The sequence below is a fragment of the Neomonachus schauinslandi genome, chromosome 2 (genome assembly GCF_002201575.2).
Source record: "Neomonachus schauinslandi chromosome 2, ASM220157v2, whole genome shotgun sequence".
Classification (NCBI taxonomy): Eukaryota; Metazoa; Chordata; class Mammalia; order Carnivora; family Phocidae; genus Neomonachus; species Neomonachus schauinslandi.
This window is the reverse complement of record NC_058404.1, coordinates 15,635,193-15,657,719: the sequence shown is the minus strand read 5'-3', so window position 1 is coordinate 15,657,719 and position 22,527 is coordinate 15,635,193.

Here is a 22,527-nt window from a genome sequence, read left to right as displayed (position 1 = left end):
CTCCATCATGATAAGAGAAAAAGCAAATTAAACTAAGGGATCATCTGTCCTCTATCAGATTGACAGAAGTCCTCAAGTTAGATATCATTCTGTGGGCAACACAAGGAAATATCTCCTCCCACTGGTTGGATTGCAAAATGGTGTAATGCCCTGTGGAGGAGAATCTGGCAATACTTATCAAATTATATATTCTTTGAAGTGGCAATCTTCATTTCTTGAAATTCAGACTACCCCTACATCTGTACATGTACAAAATTTTATGCACTCATCAAAACCTTGTTTTCATGGTTTAAAAAAAATGGCAGCAACCCATCTGTAGAGAAGGCAGGTTAAATACATTGTGATACGTCCGCATAATGGAACATGATTTGCTGTAAAAAAGTGAGGAGGAGCCTGCTCAAATGATAGGTAAAGATCTCCCCTGTGTACGATTAAGTAGAAAAGGATGAAACAGAACACTATAATAATATGCTGTATTTTGCATAAAAAGGGAGGAGGGAGATACGAATGTGCATTTGCATAAAGAAACACCAGGAGGATTAAAAAAAGAAGAAGAAGAAGAAATTAATAAAAATGTAAATGGTGAATGGGGACAAGGATGGAAGTGAGATTTCACATTGTTCACTTTTCTAGATGACTTTGACTTTTTGGAACCATGTCAATGTATTACCTGTGTCGACTGAGAAAAGAAGCAGAACTGAATCAAACAAACACATTCATTTTGGGTCTCAGAATAGCAATTTGGGAGCACAGATTCAGGTGGCAACCCAAAATTTGACCCACTAGGGAACAGAAGTCAGGGTTTATTAAAGACAAAAGGGAATGCTTGTCTATGTTGTTTGCAAAGAATTCTGGTTGGTGTTGGCAACAGAAAACTAATCCTGGCTAACCATAATTGCTTGCGAAGGCTATCACTGAGCAAAACTTCATTCATATGCCGAATTGCAGGTGCTCCCGCAGAGGCCTGGGAATATTTGCTGTTTGGCCCAGTGAAAAAGTCCATGGTTCCACCCTGTGAGGAGTGTGCATAAGGCCCACCTTAATGGCCTCCCAGCTCCATTTTAAAACCCACTGATGTAAATGACTCCTGTTTATTGTACCTTTCAAGCCTTCAAAAATGAAATTAAATCAAGGGGAGGTGAAAGGGGCACAAAACTCTCTCAATGATGAGAACACGGGTTGTACATGATGTGTACAGAGGGGAGGGGTGGAGAGGGTACCATACATTTCCAAAAGCCGTGTTATGTGATTTTGTTTAGCTTGTTAACTTTCTTCTGTGTGTCAATCTCTGTAGGTATTAATTGAGAAATCATAACATACTTAATATTAGAACTTGAGCCCAAGATAATTCTCAGAGTTTTGTTGTTGAAGGAACAAACTAGAGTATTAGTTTCTTGATTGATTTTTCTACTCATTCCATCCTTTTCCTTTACAATATGATTATAATTATCAAATGGTAAGCAGGCCAACAAATATCCATGAAAGAATTTTCATGCCCAGAATCTCTACCTTTTACTACACTGATAATGAAAAGACCTTACAAGTACCACATGATTTCACTTGTCTGTGGAATTTAAGAAACAAAACAAAGGAACAGAGGGAGAAAAAAAAGACAAACCAAAAAACAGACTCTTAACTACAGAGAACAAACTGGTGGTTACCAGTGGGGAGGTGGGTGGGGGGTGAGGGAAATGGGGGAAGGGGATTAGAGCACACTTAGGATGAGCACTGAGTAAAGTATAGACTTGTTGGGCGCCTGGGTGGCTCAGCCGTTAAGCGTCTGCCTTCGGCTCAGGTCATGGTCCTAGGGTCCTGGGATTGAGCCCCGCATCGGGCTCCCTGCTCGGCGGGAAGCCTGCTTATCCCTCTCCCACTCCCCCTGCTTGTGTTCCCTCTCTCACTGTGTCTCTTTCTGTCAAATAAATAAATAAAATCTTAAAAAAAAAATAGACTTGTTGAATCACTATACTGTACACCTGAAACTAATATAACACTGTATGTTAATAATCCTGGAATTAAAATTAAAAAAAAGAAAATACCCGAAGAACTGAGATGTTTAGGAATCTTCAGAAAAGGCAAGCAACTCCCTCTCAAGAAAATGTTTTTGCCAAATTTAAACTTGGTACAAAAGCTATTAAGGAGCATGCCTGAGCTGAAAGAGTCCATTGTCTAATCTGCTCTTTATGCTTTGGTTTTATGTGACTTAAATATAAGCTCGGGGACCTGACAGCCCTCCCTTCAAGGGAAGCATGCTTGGCCAGGGTGTTGAACGCTAATTCACTGATTCTACTGAAGAATTTCCAAAAACCCATTTCTGCCTGGCAGGTTGAAGGAGCGTTAAGAGGGCCACTGTGGCTGGAGGAGAGTCAACAAGGGCGGGGGGGTTTGGGGGCTGGAGATGAGGTCAAGAATGGCCTTGCAGGTGCTTTGTTAGAGATGCCACCCAGGGAGCATGCACGTCGGAAGAGAAAGTTCCAACATTTGAACACCCAGGAAAGGAGACAAAGGACCACCCAAGTCAAAGATGGGAAAACCGTATTGGCTGAGAAAGCCACGGGAAGAAACTTTCCAGAGGAAATGTGACAAACTACTGAGAATTCAGAGGAAAAAAAAAGATTTTAAATATGCATTGGATTTGTGACGACAGCAGGTTTTAGAGGTGATCCCCACAAAGAGGACTCTGCAAATACTGAGGCAGAATCCAGCTTAGAGTAGATTGATTCATTAGCGGAAAGTAAAGAAACAAATAACAAGTATAAGAAACTTGAGAAGTTGGCTTTGAAGGACAGGGAGAGAGAGAAGAGGGTAGTTAGAGCAGGAAGTGAATGAGGGTAAATCGAAGCATAATTTTGGGGAAGAGGAAAGGAGACTTTTTTTTTTTAATGGGTAAAGTGTGAGGCTGGGTGCTAATGAAGCTAGGTTTACAGTTTTTGTGGCAGGAAGTTCCTTTATAATAGCGTCTATATGTTCTATGAAGTAGAAGACAAGGTCTCTGCTCAAAGTTAGGGAAGTGATGGTGGCATCAAGGAAAGTTTGAAACAGTCATTGTCAAGAGTGGGAGAGTACGTTGACCAGAGAAGCTCAGTAAGGTCGCTGGGCAGTGCTGAGGCTCCCCTTAACACTAGCGATTATGAATCAGTCCACAGTGGCACCAGCCTGCCCTGTGGTGTGATTCTATCTAGTTATACTCAGCTGCTTGAGTATTGGCATGTGTTGGCTTTATCCAACTTTGGGCCTTTGCCCACATTTATAAAAAAACACAGAGGACTTCAGGATGCTGAAAAATGAGTTACTGAATGGATGAACCATGGAATCTAAGCTGGCTGGAGAGGGAAATGAAAACAGAAGGGGGGTACATACAGGGAATAAGAGGAGTGGTCTAGAACGTGATGGTCCTGATAAACTTGAATATCCACTGTACCGCCAGTAATGGACTAAATGATGAGAGATTGTGGTCAGAGAATGGGTGGAAGGTGGGGCAAATCTGATCCCGAAAAAGATGTGACTGAATAGAAGGATGAAGAAGCAGGACACAGACCATTTTGGAAATAAGGGCATGGAACTAAGAGGTGAGAATGTCGGGTGTGTCCCCGTGAGCACTGATTTGCTGAAATGAGATTCAATATGAGGGAGTATGGTAATAAGATAATGTCAAAAAATCTAGTTATGTTTACAACTTTTGATTTTATGGAATTAAAAATATCCAACTTTTGTTTTTGCCAAATAAGAACATTTTTTAAGAACACCACCTATTATCACCATTATTCATTTAAAAAAAAGATATTTTAACTACCCCCCCCCACCTCCAAATAAAGAAGGACATAATCTCAGATTAAAGGACCAATACTTCCCAAGAAAAGGTGGTGTGCTTATTATATACACACATACACACACATTCTACTATCTTCATTTTTCTCAGTTTGCCAGAATCAAACTTCCTGCAGGTTGAAATGATCCATGTGATACTGTGATTTATAGTAAGAAATAGATGTTTGGTCTTCATCCCTGTTCTGACATAGAGCTCGGAAAAACCTTGGAATTTCCTAAATGATAAGAGAGATAAAAGTGCCCTTTAATTTTTTTTTTTTTAAGATTTTTTATTTTATTTATTTGGCAGAAAGAGACACAGCGAGAGAGGAAACACAAGCAGGGGTAGAGGGAGAGGGAGAAGCAGGCTTCCCGTGGAGCAGGGAACCCGACGCGGGGCACGATCCCAGGACCCTGGGATCGTGACCTGAGCCGAAGGCAGATGACGCTTAACGACCGAGACACCCAGGCGCCCCTAAAGGTGCCTTTTATGTCAATGAGATGACTTTTGGAAAGCCAGCCAGGTAACCTAAGGATGGGGGCTGGTTGCCAGGGGAACCATGTGATGAGAAGGTTGGAACTTTCAGCTGCCCCCTCCTTGGCCTGACCCCTGGGGAGGGGAGTGGAGCTGCAGGTTGAGTTCAATCACCAGTGGCCAATGATTTAATCAATTATGCCTACATAACAGTCTCCATAAAAGCCCACAAGAACTGGGTTCAGAGAGTTTTCAGGCTGATGAACACATGGAGATGTGGGGAGAATGGTGCACCCAGAGAGCACAGAAGCTCTGTGCTCCTTCCCCATCCCTTGTCCTATGCATCTCTTCCGTCTGGCTGTTTCTGAGTTATATCCTTTTATAATAAATTAGTAAGCTAGTAAATAAAATGCTTCTCTGGGTTCTATGAGGCACTCTAGCTAATTAATGGAACCCAGTAGAAGGGGATCCCACCAAGGGGACCCATAAGGGCATCATTGGAACCTCTGATTTATAGACTGTCCTCAGAGGCACAGGTGACCATCTGAACTCACAACTGGCATCTGGATGTGTGTGTGTGTGTGTGTGTGTGTGTGTGTGTGTGTGTGGCAGTCTTGCAGGATCAAGCCCTTAACCCTGTGCTGTCTGACACTCTCTCCTGGTAGGTAGTGTCAGCATCAAACTGCATTGGAAGACACCTTGGGGGTGTCCAAGAATTGCTTGGTGGTGTGGGGGAAAAAACCCATACATGTTGAAACTGGTGTCAGATCTGAATCTTTGATGTAGCATTTGAGAAGGGCTACTCTTACTCTAGTCCAATAAAATTCTACTTGCCACATGAAATAAATTTGTACTCTTAAAAATGCCCTTCCTTTATGAGACTTGAGCAGTGAGAAGTGGCAGGGACTAGAAATGGCCCAGAATTGTCTTTTAACAGAAATCTTGTGACCAAAGATCCTCCTTGTACACTGTTACTATGTCATCAGCATCAGCGATTTGCCAGAACTTTCCATAGATTAAAATAAAAGATTACAATTTAAGTCTTCATTTCTTTTCAGATTTATCTAACTTTTCAGTGGATCCTGTGCAAGAGAAAAAAGCAAATGTTGCTGTGGGAGGATCTCCATCAGTCCATTGCATGGATGATGAGGAAATAATAGATAGTAGATGCAAATCAAATGCAATCGCATGTGGCTGTTAGGAAGATATTTGGGTCCCAGTCTCTACTAGGCCACTAATAGTAGAGTGATCGTGGCCAAATTACAACTTCGTGTTCCCTAGGTGTAAAGTCAGGGGATTTCTAAAGACTCTTCCAGTGCTCACATCGTATGTAAAAGTAAGTGGTGCTTTGAGCATGTCTAGAGAGAGCTCACAACCTTTCAAACTTCGGCATGCCTCACAATCACCATGTGAAAAAGAAAATACCAGGGCTCTGTGCTTGGAAATCCTGCTTCAGGAGGTCAAGGATGACAGGGCCCAGGAATCTCCAGGTTCAACAGGCACTTCGGGTGATCCCTGCATCTTTGTTTCCAGGATCACATTTGGAGAAACACTGTTGGGGGCCTATTTAGTGATCCTTCTTACCCATGAACCAAATGAGAGGAAAACTTTGGCCAACACCTGTTCTGCTATTTCTTCTCCCAACTCAGGTTTGGACTTAAGCCTTTCATCTCCCTTTCTCTCCTATTATCAAGGTGTATATGGAAGTTCTGTGACTAAGAACTCATCACAGTACCTGTGGGCAGTGTAGGCAGTGATCATTCTCACTAGCTAAAAATAACTGGCCAGAACAGAAGCAGCCTGGTAAAAATGGACAAACAGCAGAAGAAGCCATGGTGGGAGAGGGGAGAGGTGATCTAGGTTTGGAGGCTTATAAGATGGTGGCGAGCCAAGGAGGAAACAAAACTTAATATTCTGTAACCTATCCATATCTAATACTATCTAACAATCTTCTAAAGAAGTAAGTCTATTGCAATATTTCCAGACCCTATTGTTCATTTATTGTATTTATTTCTTAGGCCTTCAAGTTTCCCAAGAACTTCTCCCATTTTTAAAGTTTAAAAAAACCCGGTTCTGCTCAAAACCTTAGTGTGTGTGTGTATTTGTTGTTGTTGTTTGTTTCCAATTTTTAATCAGAACATAATACAATCAAGAAATAGCAGCTCCCTATTTCTAACCAATGCTGCTGTGTCTTTATTTTGAACACCTGCCTCCAGAGCCACTTAATGGCTGTCGGTGCAAATTCAGATGGAAAGGACTGAAAAATAGAATTTGCAAGTGGTGCCTGTTGAGAGTGTCTACTATTTCAAAATCTGTAAGAATGAGTCAGACTACTGCTGGGGTGGGGGGTAGAGGCAGTGTGTGGACTGAAATCTTGTTCTGCACCTGCATATTCTGACCCTGCCTTCCCCATCTCCTGCTCCCTCTCCACCCCTCATAGCTCTCTGTTTCCTGCTATGAACTTGAGACTTTGGAATGCGGGAAAAAAAATTAGATTTGCCTGGCTTGTGCATATCAGCTGTGGTCTGATTCAACACTTCCTTGACCCAGCCCAGGCTGATACAAAATTTAATGACTTAAATTAATTAATATTCCATCCTTCTATTTTATTTTCAGTTCTTTATCCCTACTGATTGACTTTTTGGCCTTCTGAAAACATTTTTTCAAAAATCCTTACTGTAAGAAATTGAAGATGAACTTTCTAGATATATCTCTCTGATGTTCAAACCAGTCAAATACCATTTATATTTCATTTGAATTTCTAATATTAGTATATAATTATACAAAATTAGGATCTGATTTATCCCTGCTCTCTCCCTCTCCCATCGTACGTCTCCTCATATACCTTCAAGCATGGAGCAGAATTGAAAGGTTGAGACGGTTGAACCAAAATAGTAGTTTGGTTTATCCAATGAGAGCATAAGAAGAAAGGCTAGACTCAGAGCCACTATAGTACATTGATATTAAAGTTAACCACTAAAACTTTTAAGTTATTTGTTACCGATTCTCTTTACAAATTTCTCCTTAAAACTCAAGTCACTGATGGAAGCTTATTGTGAAAGTTTATCTGTGAGTCTTAACAGACTTTTCAGTGGATCCTATGCAAGAGAAAAAAGCAAACGTTGCTGTGGGAGGATCTCCATCAGTCCCCTCAGCGGGGGGTCTGCTTCTCCCTCTGACCCTCCCCCCTCTCATGTGCTCTCTCTCTCTCAAATAAATAAATAAAATCTTAAAAAAAAAAAAGATGAAAGACACCTTTCATGCCCTTGTGGAGTTTGTCAGATGGTTGTTGAAATAACAACTCAGGGAACACCTGATAAGAGTGTTCAAGTCAACAAGAGTAAGCTGAATCAAAGAATTCCAGTGTGAAGTCAAACCCATGCCTTATCGTAGGTAGTCTTTGACTAGCCCAAGACTAGTCAATCTCTACCTATTTATCTGTCAGAAAAGAAAGCAAAGGAAACCTGGATGACTCAATAGTTTAAAAACTAGGGTTGCTACCAGCTGATCCTAGGGCAGGTCAACTTATTGGTCTTGGTATAGCCTCCTTCCCCCAGACTGCAGAGAGACAAGGCCAAGCTAAGTCAGAATAGGTCAACTTTTAAGGGACTGCTCTTAACACCCATGTGGGGTACACGTGGTACATTTGTTCTGGAGGGAATGTTGATTTCCTCACTGGGTTTTACATGGTGAGAGGGTATGGAGGGGAATGAACATCACAAAATCGGAAGAAGTGATGAAAAGAAACAGGCCATTTGTCCTCATTGCTAACAAACCAGTGCCTCCGAAGTACAGAAAAGGAGCATGCTACCGTCTTCATGTTGTTGCATTTTTAAAGGAAAATAGCAATAAAGGTCAAGATAATACAGGAAACATTTGTATCTATTCTCAGGAAGCATATGGAAAAATAGCAAATGAACAAATGAGGGTTTAGAATACAGACAGATGCTCAAAAAGACCTACTCAGATAGGCACATTTGAAATCTTGTGTGGGTCACAAATCTCTTTCCACTAACATCCAATTAGGTCTTGGGTTGTGGATAAGAAGGTCAAGCTGAGGGGTGATGACTGTGACTCCAGGTCACAACCTTATGTGTGATCTCTCATGCCCAATGTTAGCCAATCACAGAGGCTTTCCCTGGTGGACCTCGTCGGCGGGGAGCTGACCTCCCCATAGCACACTTCGTGCAAAGCCAATGCACAGTGTCTGTGTGCATCGCACGGGGTCTCTGGAGGGATCCTCAGGCCCTCCTCCCTGGTGATGCTTACATATATCTGCATTCCTAGCCCTATCACCTCCATTTGGAGGCCTCCTTATTGGAGAGCCCATGGTTAAGTCATTTTTCAGGCACCTCTGCAGAGACCACCTTCTAGGCTTGGGGGGAGGAGGACCCTGAAGACACTCGCCTTCACTTTGACTCAGTATTCAGTATTTTCACTCCTACTCTTCCCCCAGCTCTCTCCCACCCCCTCCACAAACTGGCAGGAGCCTTTTGTCTGGGGTTTCCTGTTTGTGCTGGCCCTGTTCCAGGGGGGGGAAATAAAACACTGGGAGAGCTAGTGCATCCCCAATTTGCCTCTTGCTCCTCCAACCCTCTAAGCATTTAAAGGCTCCACTGTTACTCTCACTTTGGCTTGTCCTACTTGATCACCTTGATACGTTCGGCTCTCTCCAGGTCAGCTTTTGCCAGGCAGGACACTAAAACAAAAGGATATCTTCCAATTGTGATTGAAAGGTAAGTATTTGGACTGAGGTGACTCTGATGCTGGGGCAGCCTAGGTAAGCAGACCCAAACCTAAGCCAGTAATGCCTCAGGGCTAAGAAATCAAAATGTTGGAGAGGTTGTGGAGAAAGGAGAATCCTCTTACACTGTTGGTGAGAATGCAAGCTGGTGCAGCCACTTTGGAAAACAGTATGGAAGTTCCTCAAAAATTTAAAAATAGAGCTACCCTATGACCCAGCAATTGCACTCCTGGGTATTTATCCCAAAGACACAGATGTAGTGAAAAGAAGGGCCATATGCACCCCAATGTTCACAGCAGCAATGTCTGCAATAGCCAAACTTGGAAAGAGCTGAGATGCCCTTCAACAGATGAATGGATAAAGAAGATGTGGTCCATATAGACAATGGAATATTACTCAGCCATCAGAAAGGATGAATACCCAACTTTTACATCAACATGGATGGGACTGGAGGAGATTATGCTAAGCGAAATAAGTCAAGCAGAGAAAGACAATTATCATATGGTTTCACTTATTTGTGGAACATAAGGAATAGCATGGAGGACATTAGGAGAAGGAAGGGAAAAATGAAAGGGGGGAAATCGGAGGGGGAGATGAACCATGAGAGGCTATGGACTCTGAGAAACAAACTGAGGGTTTTAGAGGGGAGGGGGGGAGGGGGGATTGGTTAGCCCGGTGATGGGTATTAAGGAGGGCACGTTCTGCATGGAGCACTGGCTGTTATATGCAAACAATGAATCATGGAACACTACAGCAAAAACTAATTAAAAAAAAAAAAAAAGAAATCAAAACCTAAGGACAACCAATCACAAACAGCCAACTTTTCCATATAAGGCAACTGCTCAAGCTAGAGCCAATCAATTTCCACGCTTTGCTTCTCTGTCTTTTCTATGCAAGTCTTTCCCTGAGGCCCCAGGGGGCTCCTAACCACTTGTGGTTTGGTGCTACCTGATTCAAATCCATTTCTACTCAAATAAACGCTTAAAAACGTAATATTCCTCAGTTTACTTTTCAACAGAAGTATCCCAGCAAAAGTAACCAAACAGCCTTCAAGGAAAAGCTGGGTCAACTGCTGCTTTGTTCTGAACTGTCCTGGTGCCCTTGTTACCCTGATAATTTCATCAGTCACATCAGCTTCAGCTGAATCACATCGTTGCTTGCCAACCAGGATGTTTTGGATGACGTTCAACTGAGGAAGTGTTCTAGCACAAATAGTCAGTATCCATAATCTTTTCAAAGCACTGTGTGTAAGGAGAGTCAGTCAAATTTTGCACCCCTCAAAGTCAACTGCACCTGAGACCACAGAAGAAGGTTAGTTAGCAGTTTCCTGAGCGCTGCTGGGACAGGCAGGGTGTCCATGGGGCTGCTTTTCCTACAGCTACTCTGATGGGGAGAAATTGTGGGAGCTTCTCTTTCAGGAAATGGGCAGCAGTCTTAAAATTAACTTCTCCTATGGCTCAAATTAGCAGCTGGTTAGAGAGAAAGGCACATATCGTAGGCGAGAGAAAATTCTACCTAGTTCTTAGGTTACTTTGACCTAGAATTATGTATGTTAAAAAAACTAAGCTACAGGGGCACCTGGGTGGCTCAGTCAGTTGGGCGTCGGACTCTTGGTTTCTGCTCGGGTCATGGTCTCGTGGTCGTGGGATTGAGCCCCAAGTGGGGCTCTGCACTCAGCGTGGAGTCTGCCTCAGATTCTCTCTCCCTCCCCCTCTCTCAAATAAATAAATAAAATCTTAAAAAATACAAAACTAAGCTTCAATAAACATGTGAGTTTGCTTTAAACTGTCTTTAACCCCAAGTATAAGAATAGTGAGAAAGTACAGGGTGGCAGGGCCCTTGGCAAAAGAGGAGATCACTCCCAGAGGTGTGCAGAGCAGGGAAGGATGCCATGATGACATGTGTGTTTGTGTGTGTGTGCGCATGCGCACGCACTCGTGCAAGCACCCGTGTGTGCACACTTGCTCGGACGTTCAGTTCACTGGGACAGCCTCCATTTTGTGAGTATACAAATTAACTTTAGCACTCTGTTAATAAATCAAGTTACTTGAACCTCAATTCTACTTGGTAGTGGAAAACTCATCAGTTTAGGGCACACTCGATCCATTCAAAGTTAACTCAGCCTATTTGGGGCTCTCTCCTTGCTTGGGAGTCTGTGACGCATTGTGTCATAGAGGTAGGAAGAGGTTGGACGGTTGGAAGTATCTGGTCCTCCACTGTCATAGGTGCCCAGTGGGTCCTGCTAAGACTTACATCATTCCACTTGGTTGTCTCCATCACTTCTGCTCTCTGGCATCCATGGAGATAGCTGCATTCCCATTGAGCTTCTGCTTTTATGGTTTACACTGTTACTACTCAATGTCTCAAATCCCTGTTGGGGAAGAAAGATCATCTTCCCTCTAAGCTTCTGAGTTCTTGGCTGAGACCCCTGTAATAAAAGTCAGATTAACAAGAGAAAGAAACCCAGAAGTTTACTAACATGATACCTCATGTGTAAATGGAAGATACCCAGGGAAAAGTGAGTAATAACTCCCTGAGATGGCTTAGCCTCTGGCTTAAATACCATCTTCAGCTAAAGACAAAAGAAGGAAAGGTGAGGTGGGCTGGTTATGGGGGAGGTTATCAGGAAAAGCAAGGTAAACACAAGTAAGGTTGCCGGGGTCCAGCTCCAGCCGGGGTGGGTCTCTCGTAGGAAAGGACGGCGTCGGCAAATGAGGAGACACAGACAAAGGATCAGGTTGCAAGCATCTCCTCCTGACAGCCTCGGAGGAACTTTATTTATATGTTAGGATATTTTTGTTTTTCCAAATCTTAGATCATTTTCTGGATTACAGCCATAGCCTTCTTTCATTTTTCCTTTGTAATGATTAACATGACCTTTATTGATTTCTGCTTATTGGCTTTCGCTAAAACTAAAAAACAGTACGCAAAGAGAAAGGTGGTAGACAGAGCATGACTGTCTTGTTATTTTATTCTATAGAAACTAATTCTTCGTGGAATTAGTTTCATTATGATTGCTTAGATAGGCGTAACTAAGATGAGTAGTCACTTTATCATGAAACCCCAGAAATATTCCCACAATGATAAAGATTGCCATAAACAAAATGAAAGAGAATAGCAGGAGCCGGCTGTGGAGTCTCCTGTTTTCAGGATCGTCCCCCATACTTGGACCTTGTCAAACAGCATGAGTAGCTTGGCTCGCGCCATAAGGTTTTTATACAGATTTAAGTCTGTGCCTCCTCCATCGATAAGTCTCTTATGATTAAGAGTGATCCTTCTTTTCTTGATACAGAGAGGGAGATATCCTTATAAGTGGAGGTTTCCTTTATAAATACAAATTTCTCTTGCAAAAGAGTAACTTCTACTCCATTTTCAGAGCTAATCCTGTGTCTGCAGTTACTTGAAATAATCCTATGCCAAAGAGGTCTATTTGGGGATGGCATGTTTTGTACCCCTCAAAGTCAAATGCACCTCATACCACAGAGGAAGGTTAGTTAACTGTTTCTTGAGTGCTATTGGGACAAGCAGGGTGTCCATGGGGCTGCTTTTCCTATAGCTACTCTGATGGGGGGTTTATTGTGGGAGCTACTCTTTCAGGGTTCCAAGTAGGAAATGGGCAGGAACCCACACCAGTGACTCACTCTGGCACTCTCCTCACTAGGTCTCCTCCCTTCTCCAGCTTGGAGGACTTTGACCTAGTGGCAGGGAGGCAGGGGAGGGAAGAAGCAGATCAGCCCTCTCATTCTGTGTCAACTTCAGCTGTTAGACATCAGAACTTGAGAACATAATGTCCTCTTTCTTCTGCTGCAACAATTCTCCTTGGGGCCACAAAGACTTCATGTCTAACAGCCAATGGACAGTGTGGGAAGAGGGAGCATAATAGAGTATAAGCAAGTGAGGATGCTGATGATGGGTACGCATCAGTTAATATTTCCTACCATCATTTTGCCACATGTGCTTATAATAGTTGCTAGCTCTGTTATGCAATTTCTCCATGCCAGAGGCTTTACAAACATCACCTCCTATAATTCTCATATGAATATGAGAATTATAAGAATTATGAGAATTATGAATTTATGAGTGAATCTTATGAAGTGGGTATTATTATCCTACTTTTGTAACTGAGAAAATGAAAGCTCAGAGGTTGAACAACTTGCCTAAGGTTACACAGCCTGTAGGTGATGGTGCCTGAACATGAATCCAGGTATTTCTGACTCTCAATTCTTTACTCTTTCTACTGTGAACTTCTCCAAGAGATTCAAATCAAAAACACAAGCCAAAGCATGCACTAGAATCTAGCAGAGAACAGGCATCTGTAAAGCAGATTGTGAAAACACCCTATCCTTGATTCTTAGAGCTTTGGCCCCTTGAGATACTGAAGCAGCACGTGTAAGGAGAATTGGTCAAGTGGATAGAAGCTCAGAAAGGACCGGGCCCTTCCTTGGGAATGGCTGCAGGAAAGAGCAGAAGAACAGATGATCTCAGATCCTTAAAAATAGTCTGAACAAATGGCAGAGACTCATTTTCCAGAACCTGCTCTCAATAGGACCAAGAACTATATACTTATGGCATCATTTAAAGAAGCCAAACTAAAGAAGGGTGAAAAAATCCCAGGACAGAGTTGGAATGCTACGGAGCTGGGGAGTCAACTTTGGTTGCAAATGGGCAGATACCTATTCATAGTTTTCTTTTTTTTTTACGTCACTCCCTGATTTTCTATCCAGCTCTACTCTTCTCTCACCTGTTACTGTAGGTTCCAGAAAGCAAAGGAGCAGAAGCTGCTGTTGCTGGGGGATCGAAGCCAGGAGCATCTGTCCGTGATAGTGTGTGTAAGGAGCAGTAAACATATATGAGCAAGGGGACCAACGAGGAACGTTTTGGCTGCAAGTGTTGCTCTAGGCAAGGAGTAAAACTGCATGAGCATGCCAGAGTTGGGCACTTGGGAGGTGGGTGATAACGTGGTTCTCAGGAACTCAAAAACAGAGTGGAAATGAGGAAGAGGAAGCAGCACCATCAACTGGAAAGCTCGCTGACTTTGGAGTCATCAAGATCGGGCCACGAAGCCTGACGTCTCCGCTCATCAACAACACGACCTTGGGCACTTTGGTTAAGTTCTGTGGACATCAGCTTTCTTATTCATAAAAGGATTCTAACAAATATTATCATCCTTACACAGTGGTTTGTAAAGCACGCAGCTTAGGACCACATAGACAATGGGTTCTGTCCTAGTCCTACATCAAGGCTCACATACTACCACCTAAGGGATCCTTCATGGTTTCCACCAGATCCTTAGAGCACATACCAGGTTGGACTCTGCCCTGTCATGTGCAAGGCCCTGTGCTAGGGCTGTGAAATCAAGGGGCACAAAGCTGGGGGAGGATGAGTGCTGAATGGCTCCAGCTCTATTCGTTTTCTGCTGCCACAGACCCACTTACTACAAGCTTAGCATCTTTAAACAACACGCATTTATTCTCTCACAGTTTCTGTGGCCTGGAGTCCAGGCACAGTTGAGCTAGTTCTCTGCTCGGGGTCCCACCAGGCTGAAGGCAAGGTGCCAGGTGGGCCGTGTCCTTGCCTGGGCGCTTGACTAGGAAAGAAACCATTTCCAAGCTTGTAAAAGTTATCAGTGGAACTCAGTTCCTTGTGGCTATAGTATGAATGTCCCTGTTTTCCTGCTAGCCATTGACCAGAAACCACCCTCTGTAGCTACAAGCCACCCTTGGGTCCTTGCCACGTGGCTCCCTCCGCAGAGAGTTTCTAACATGCTTCAAGGCCAGTAGGAGGGTCTCTTTCACTTCAAACATCTCTTCCCTTCAGAGAAGGCCCAGATCCGTTTTCGAGGTGTTCACCTGCTCAGGTCAGTCTCACCCAGAATAATCTCCCTTTTGCTGAATTCCAAGTCAACTGATTAGAGTCCTTAGTTACATCTGCAGAATCCCTTCACTTTGCCAGGTAACCCAACCGCATCACAGGATGAAATCCTGTCCTATTCCCAGATCTTACCTACACTCACGGGGGAGAGAATAACACGGAGCATGGACACCAGGGGGCAGAATCTGGGAGAACATAGGAAAATTCTGCTGGCTAGACCTGCTTAGTTGTATCCCACTCCAAGGGAGGACTGAGGGTGAGCCTTACTCACCACCTGGTGGACACCCTTGTGAATCAGCAGTCGATTCACTTGGCAATTCACAAGGTGTTTACAGAATCACAGCAAACGTTTCAGACACCATGCCCTGAGAGAATATTGTCATTCTGGGAAATGCTTCGCCCTGGGGAAGCATTTTTTTTTATCATTTCAGATACTTTCCATTCCGTCTGTCCTGCAGACATCTTAAGGCTATAATGGGCATCCAGAGGAGTACAGGTCCTGTGGCCTGAGATCTAATTTTAGAAATACTCTCAATCTAAATACGGGGAAACTAAGGCCCAGATAGGACCATCTGGCCCCCTATTCTGGGCCTCTTGCAGTGATGTCCTGATCAAAACGTCAAAACATCCACAGATTGGTTTGTCTTGGCTGTCAAAGGAGAGAAGTATCCACTAAGAAGGATTCCAGCAGGTTGTCTAATGAGTAGGTGATAATTGGAGAATTGAAAAAAATACTAGCCAGTGTTGGGTGGGTTGAGATGTTTTCCGAATAAAATTTAATATCCTGCATGATCATTACTATAAAGAAAAAGAGATTGGTTAAAATTATTTTCAAATTAATTGAAATTGAATTAATGGAATTAATTGGGGAATATTTCTTTTGCATAAAGCCTTTTTTTATCTCATTTTCAATGAAAAAACAATTTTGTATTAGTATTAATCAGTTCCATGAGACAAACCATATTTTGAAAGTAAGTAACTTACAAATCTTCCATGGTCTATTAGGATTAAAACAGCTACAAAATTATCTTGCTCATGACCTCCTATCAGATTACTGATAGCTGACTGATCTACTGGGCTCCACCACCCTTGCCCCTCCAAATGATTTTTTTTTTTTTTTAACATCTCTTTCAGGCTAGGCTTCTTAATGACACTGGGCAAAACACTGTTTTCCCTTCAGGAAGGATCTCCTATGCTGACAAAAAGTGGGGTTAAGCTTGAGAAAGACTTGCTGGATTCAAAAGCCAGAATTCAAAAGTCAAATGGGGAGAGTGGTTCTGGGTGTGTATGTGAGGGGAAGACCCCAGAGTCTGACCTGATTCAACCCTTCAGTGCAAGGGAATTTAAAGAGCTGGCATGGTGGGAGCATGGACTAGTTTTAGTAAGAAGGGCCATTGCCTGAGCCTAGCACTGAAAGCACACTGGTTTTGGAGGGATCCTCACCAGTGTCGGTGGCAAGGACCAAAGCCAGAGCCCAAGCAAGTGAAGTAACCAGAATTCTCACATACTGCTGTTGGTAATGCAAAATTGGACAGCCACTTGTGAAATCAGTTTGGCAGTTTCTTGTAAAGTTAAATATACATTTACTGTATGAGCCACTCATTCCACTCCCAGGTGTTTATTCAAGAGGAATGGAAATACAGATCCACCAAAAGACTTGCACATGACTGCTCATAGCACCTTTACGTATAATGACCTAAATGGAAACAGTACAAATGTCCATCAAGAGGTGAATGGATACACAAATTGAGGGATAGTTGTATCATGGAATAGTCATTATCAATAACAAAAGACAAATACCAGTACACACAACATGGATAAATCTTAGCAGCATCTTGCTAACAGAAGCCAGACAAAAGAGTACATATTATATGATTCCATTTCTTTAATTATTTTTTTTAGAGAGGGAAAGAGTAGGCGGAGGGCAGAGAGAATCTTAAGCAGGTTCCACACAGAGTGCAGAGCATGACATGGGGCTCAATCTCGCAAACCTGAAATCATGACCTTAGTGGAAATCAAGAGTCAGACACTTAACCGACTGAACCATCCAGGCGCCCCTGTAATTCCATTTAAATAAAGGATTAGAGCAGGCAAAATCAAAGCTGTATTGAGAGAAATCATATCAATTCTTGCCTGAGGCAGGGATTAGGGCTCTATCAACTGCAAAGGGGCACAAAGGAGATTTGGGGGGTAATGAGAATACATCTTAATGGTGGTGATGGCTACACAGGTGTATATATTTGTCAAAACTCATCAAACTGTAGTCTTAAAAATGAGTGCATTCAATTGTATGTAAATATTCCTTATTGCATGAATATTAAACCAGATAAAGTTGATTTTTAAAACATTACCCAGGCTCAGGGTTTCCACTGGAGAAAACTCTGATCTAGATCACTCTGCATGTCTCTAGAGACATCTGAAATTCATGCTATGTTTCTTAATTCCAATGGAATTCCTATTTCATTGATATGAAAACACTATAGGGACCAAGATGGAGTAGATGCACTTCTCCCTACTCCTCCTGATAAGTATAGCTAAAAAGCCTAGACATTATAAAGCAAATGTAAGACTTTAAAACTGGACAGAAAAAGGAAGTCTGGGGAGCAACCTCAGAACTCAGGGAATGATGTGACAGTGAATTTCCTGAGTTTTGTTTTTGTCTCATATGTCCTGGATCAACTAGGGAGGAAACTAACCTCCCATAAACACCAATGGGTGCACACCAAAAAAAGAGAAAAGCCTCCAAAGAAGTCTGCTCTTTCTTGCCAAAGGACCAGGAAAGCATTTGCCCAGCAAGACAGAAAACTTTTAGACAATAACCACCCTACTCAAGCCACAGAAACAACTGAGGCCCCACCCCTACCTGGCCAACGAAGGTACCCCCAAGCAGCAGAACTTGATGTTCTTCCTTAAGTGAGTACTATTTCTTCTAAAAACAACAACAACCAAAAACCCAAAACCCAAAAAACTGCTAACATTTTCAATGGCACTGGCTGTGCTTTGGGGTAATTATGGCTAATGGTGGTTATAATACCATAAGGGTGCCTCACTTCTGGAGGAGCTAAGATAGCCAAATGGCCCTTATATCACTGTCTTCCGTGACTATTATATTGCCAGATCTCTAATACAAATATGCTATTCCTCATTCTCAGACTGGACCCTTGGTGTACAAAACATAACCAGTGTTCTCGACAACCCGACATTCAAACTGTCAGGGTGACCTGGTAACCAAATCATCTTTGGCACTTCCTGATAGCCACTTGGTATTGCCAATGTATTTACTTCTACTTCCCACTAATTTAACTCATGGCCTGGCACACATGAACAAAGAAAGAATTCTAACAATAATTAGATGTGAGTTACACAGTCCACAGTTTTACCAGTGTAGCCTCAATAGTACCATAAGAACTGCCCCATTTTTCAGGCCCACAGTATGAGAAGAACTCTAAAGACAAAGAAGGCAACTCATCCTTTCCCTTGAAGGATATTTATAATTATTCAGACTTAATCTATTCAAATAAAATGTTATCCTTATAAATGTATGCTTTAGTATTTGTATTTTTTCAGGAAGGACAGAAGTAATTCCTATACAAATACCTGTCAGCCAATGTTGGAAAAGACCTTATTCCAATGTTTGAAATGCCTTGTCCATTAAGACTGAGTGGGCATTTTACAGGATGTTGTAAACAGTTTGTAAAGCTTTATAACACCAACAGTGTTTCCACCACCCACATCATCCAGATCCAGCAGGAACAGTAAAAATCTGAAAATTGCATTTGGAAAAGAAGCTTGCCATAATATGTTAAAAACGGGCCTGCCCATAGCATGAACATGAAATCTATAGCTTATAAAAGACTGGCATTCTCCTCATATGAAATATTAATTTGTAGGACTTTGGGTCTTCCCAGCGCTTTTGGCAAACTATACATTAGTTAAATGGTGCTGTGTTGGATTATAACAATACATACGAGATGCAACATTTCATTCCCAAGTAGGAGAGGCTCTAGCAATTGATCCAGGTGATCATGAAATAACAATGTTTTAACATTTGTGTTCATCTGTTTTCACATTGCTTAAGCCTCACTGGAAGGGATTTTACCAAGCCCCGCTAACTAATATGGCTGTCAAGTACTAAGTTCTTATATCTTAAACTCCTACCTCTCACAATAAGCAAATGCCAGTCCCCCTCATTTTATAAATTTATGCTATTAATATCTCTTTTTCTCCCTAGGCACAGGGATTAGCAACCTACTCTCCACCACGTTCCAAATCAGTAATGGCACCATCATGTTCCCAAGGGTGACCTGAGGCCACAAGGACAAATGACAGACCCGCTCCTCTAACCTACGCCTGCCAAGGAATAAATTCCAACCTGTGTTCCTATGTTGTTCAATGATCTTCCTCAACACTAAGTCCATCTCAATACAATTGGAAAGACTGAAGAAAATCTCCAAGGAGATATTTTTCAACCTACCTGTCGTCAACAAGAAGATAGGTCTACTGTCCATTGTAAGTATCAGCAGCACACGACAGTGATCACACACCATGGTGTTTGCTATTTTGCTGCATTGTTCCATCTGAACTTTCTGGTTTGGTCAATGAGTCATGACTAGGAGGTAAGGGGGATTCACTCTCAAAGACCAAGACTAACTCTCTCTGATACCATGCCTTGACCTAGTTTACTGTCACTGTGGTCTTGTGTTCAGGAGCTAAAAGATACAATAACATTTTGTTCCTTTAATTGTCACATTAATATACAAGCTACTTAAATGCCTCTAAATGGTGGGTCTGCTCTCATGTGCCACAAGGCACTAAGGGAAAATCCCTATAGGAAGATGTCTTTCACATGAGATAAGAAGTGTGACAGTTAGGCAGCAAAAGTTAAAAAAAAAAAAAAAAAAAAACAGGCTCCCTAAATGTTACGGGTAACACAACTAGGCTAACTTCACAGAGTTTGTACTTTTCTTTTCCAACTTAGTGGAAAAATATAGAGATAACTAGCAACTAATAGATTAGTGTGCTAGGCCATTGACAAATCTGTGTTGTTAGAAGCCAACATCTCATCCTATCCTAGGCTACATTAAAAATCAACCCAAACACCTGTAGAGTATAATGCCATCTTAGAAAGTATTTACATGAAACATTAGAATTACAATTAGAAAGGTTTACATGAAACATCAGTACTTACAACATGTTGCAGAAGTTGAACCCTGAAAAGAATGTATTCTAAACTTTCTCACCTGGATACTAACAGATAATGAACACTAGATATTTAAGAGTAGACTTGGAAAATAAATCTGAAGAACCAAACATAAGAAATTTTATGAAAAATCAAATTTAAAATAAAACATTGCTAAAGAGGCAACAAAGAGAATTATAGAATAAGAAAATGACAAGAAGCTCTACATTCCATTTGTTTAAAATTCTGCTGTTTTACTTTTCTTTTTAAAATGACTTACTACACAAAATAGATTAATCATAATTCCTGGTTCATAGGACACATTGGTTCATAGTTCATTGGGCCTCTATATAAATATATTTGAATGTACTTGAATAATACAATGATCTCCTGGCACCACACTACACAACTCAAGAATTAGAACTCTGACCCTAACATTTACTGATAACTACTCTTCCCCTGTCTTTTTCCCTGCTTTACACCCTCCAGCCCAGGGGTAACGACTATCCTGAATTTATGTTTATGATTCCCTTGCTTTAAAAAATATTCTATCACATATATATGATTGCCTAAATAACATACTGTTTTTAAGTGTATAACTTGTTTATCCATTCTCCTGCTAATTTACCCATTCTTCTATCAATGAACATTCGGATTTATTTCTGGATTTTTGCTATTATGAATGGCACTGGGTATTATTATTAGTATTATTGTTATTATTTTTAATGTCTTCTGATGCACATGGGGAAGACTTTCTTTGTGGCTTATAGCAGAGGGATTACTCTGCCATAAGATAAGAGAATGCTCAACTTCATGAGATAATCCAAATTGTTTTCCAAAACAGTGATTCTAATTTAAACTCTCACCAAATTATAAATAGGTGATCTCTTGGTCTACGATCTCCAAATCTGGCATTGTCTTCTTAATAGCTGCCAATAGAATAGATGCAAAATGTCTTGTTAATTTCCCTGATTACTGAGGTTGAGCAAAATTTTATGTTTATCAGCCGTATGTTTCCTCTTCTGTGAAATCCCTATTAATGTCTTTTGGCAATTTTGTCATTTTTTATTAATTCACAGGAGCTCTTTATTCTGTGTTGATATTGTAGATTTTATGTACTGCAAATATCTTCTTCCCATTTATAGTCTGTCTTTTCACTTTTTGATGAAAGAAGTTCAATTTTAATTTGCTACAATCAAAAATCTCATTCTCCTTTTATGGTTAAATGTCTTTTTGCATCTCATTCTCCCATATTTTCTACTAAACATTTTAAAGTTTGGCTTCTGACGCTTAAGTCCTTGATCCATCTGGAATTAATTTTCGTAGATAAAGATAAATATATATTTTTCTTTTTCCCTTATCAATAACCATTTTTTACCAGTCCTATTTATTGAAAAGTCCCTCCTTTCTTTGCTGATCTGCCATGCTACCTATATCACATGTCAAAGACTAAATAGGTGGAGGTCTGTTTGGAGACCCTATTCTGCTTCATGGGCCAATTTCATTGGTCAGTTGGTTTATCTTTGTGGCAATACCACACTATCTTAAGTGCCGTAGCTTCACAGAAGTTCTGATATTTAGCAGGGTAAATCTCCCCTCTTTCTTCTTAGTAGTGTCTTAGATGTTCTTGGCTATTTTCATTTCTTCTATTTTAAGATCTAATCTTGTCAAAGCTGCTTTTTTCTCTTGGTGCTGTTTGGAACTATGTACTTAGCCTTGAGAATGCTGCTAGTAAACACTAATAATCTAAGGAATATAGAAATAAAATAAAATACTCTCTCTTCTCTTTCTATTGCAGAAAAGCAGGAACTCTCCTGAATCATCTAGTTAGTTCTGAAAAATTGGTACACTGAAAGTACTCACAGTCGTATTAATGAACCTTGTTTTAATTTCTGCTTAACTATGGAGTCTCTTAACATACATAGACTTAAACGGTTATTTTTATAGTCTATGAAACATAACCTATAACCACTACAATTCTGCAATTCTAGCTTGTTGTCTTACTTGATAATCAGTTGCTCTGTTTAATAATATGCATATTGGCATCAATATCAGTGAGGTTTCTTAGATAATCTAGAAGAACTTCACCTTCATTTACCAATCTGACTTATGCATGAGTAATAAATCTTTCAGCTTCTTCTTCTTCTTCTTTTTTTTTTTTTTATCACAGAATGCACAGGAAATAACATTCCTGTAACAGATGGGGATAAATGGACAACAGTGCTTATGGCCAAGGTGAATGGCTTAGGGGCTCCAGTGCCCCAGGCCCCACTGAACCTTCCTGATGGCTGAAAACATCGGTCATCTCCATATACATAGAACACATGGTGCCCCAGAATATAGATCAGGATGCTCTACTTTATTCAAGTGAAGAGTTGACTCTATCTCATTTTAATTAAATTAATAAATAAGCATTTATATATACTTAAATCTGGTTCAATTTATGTCCCT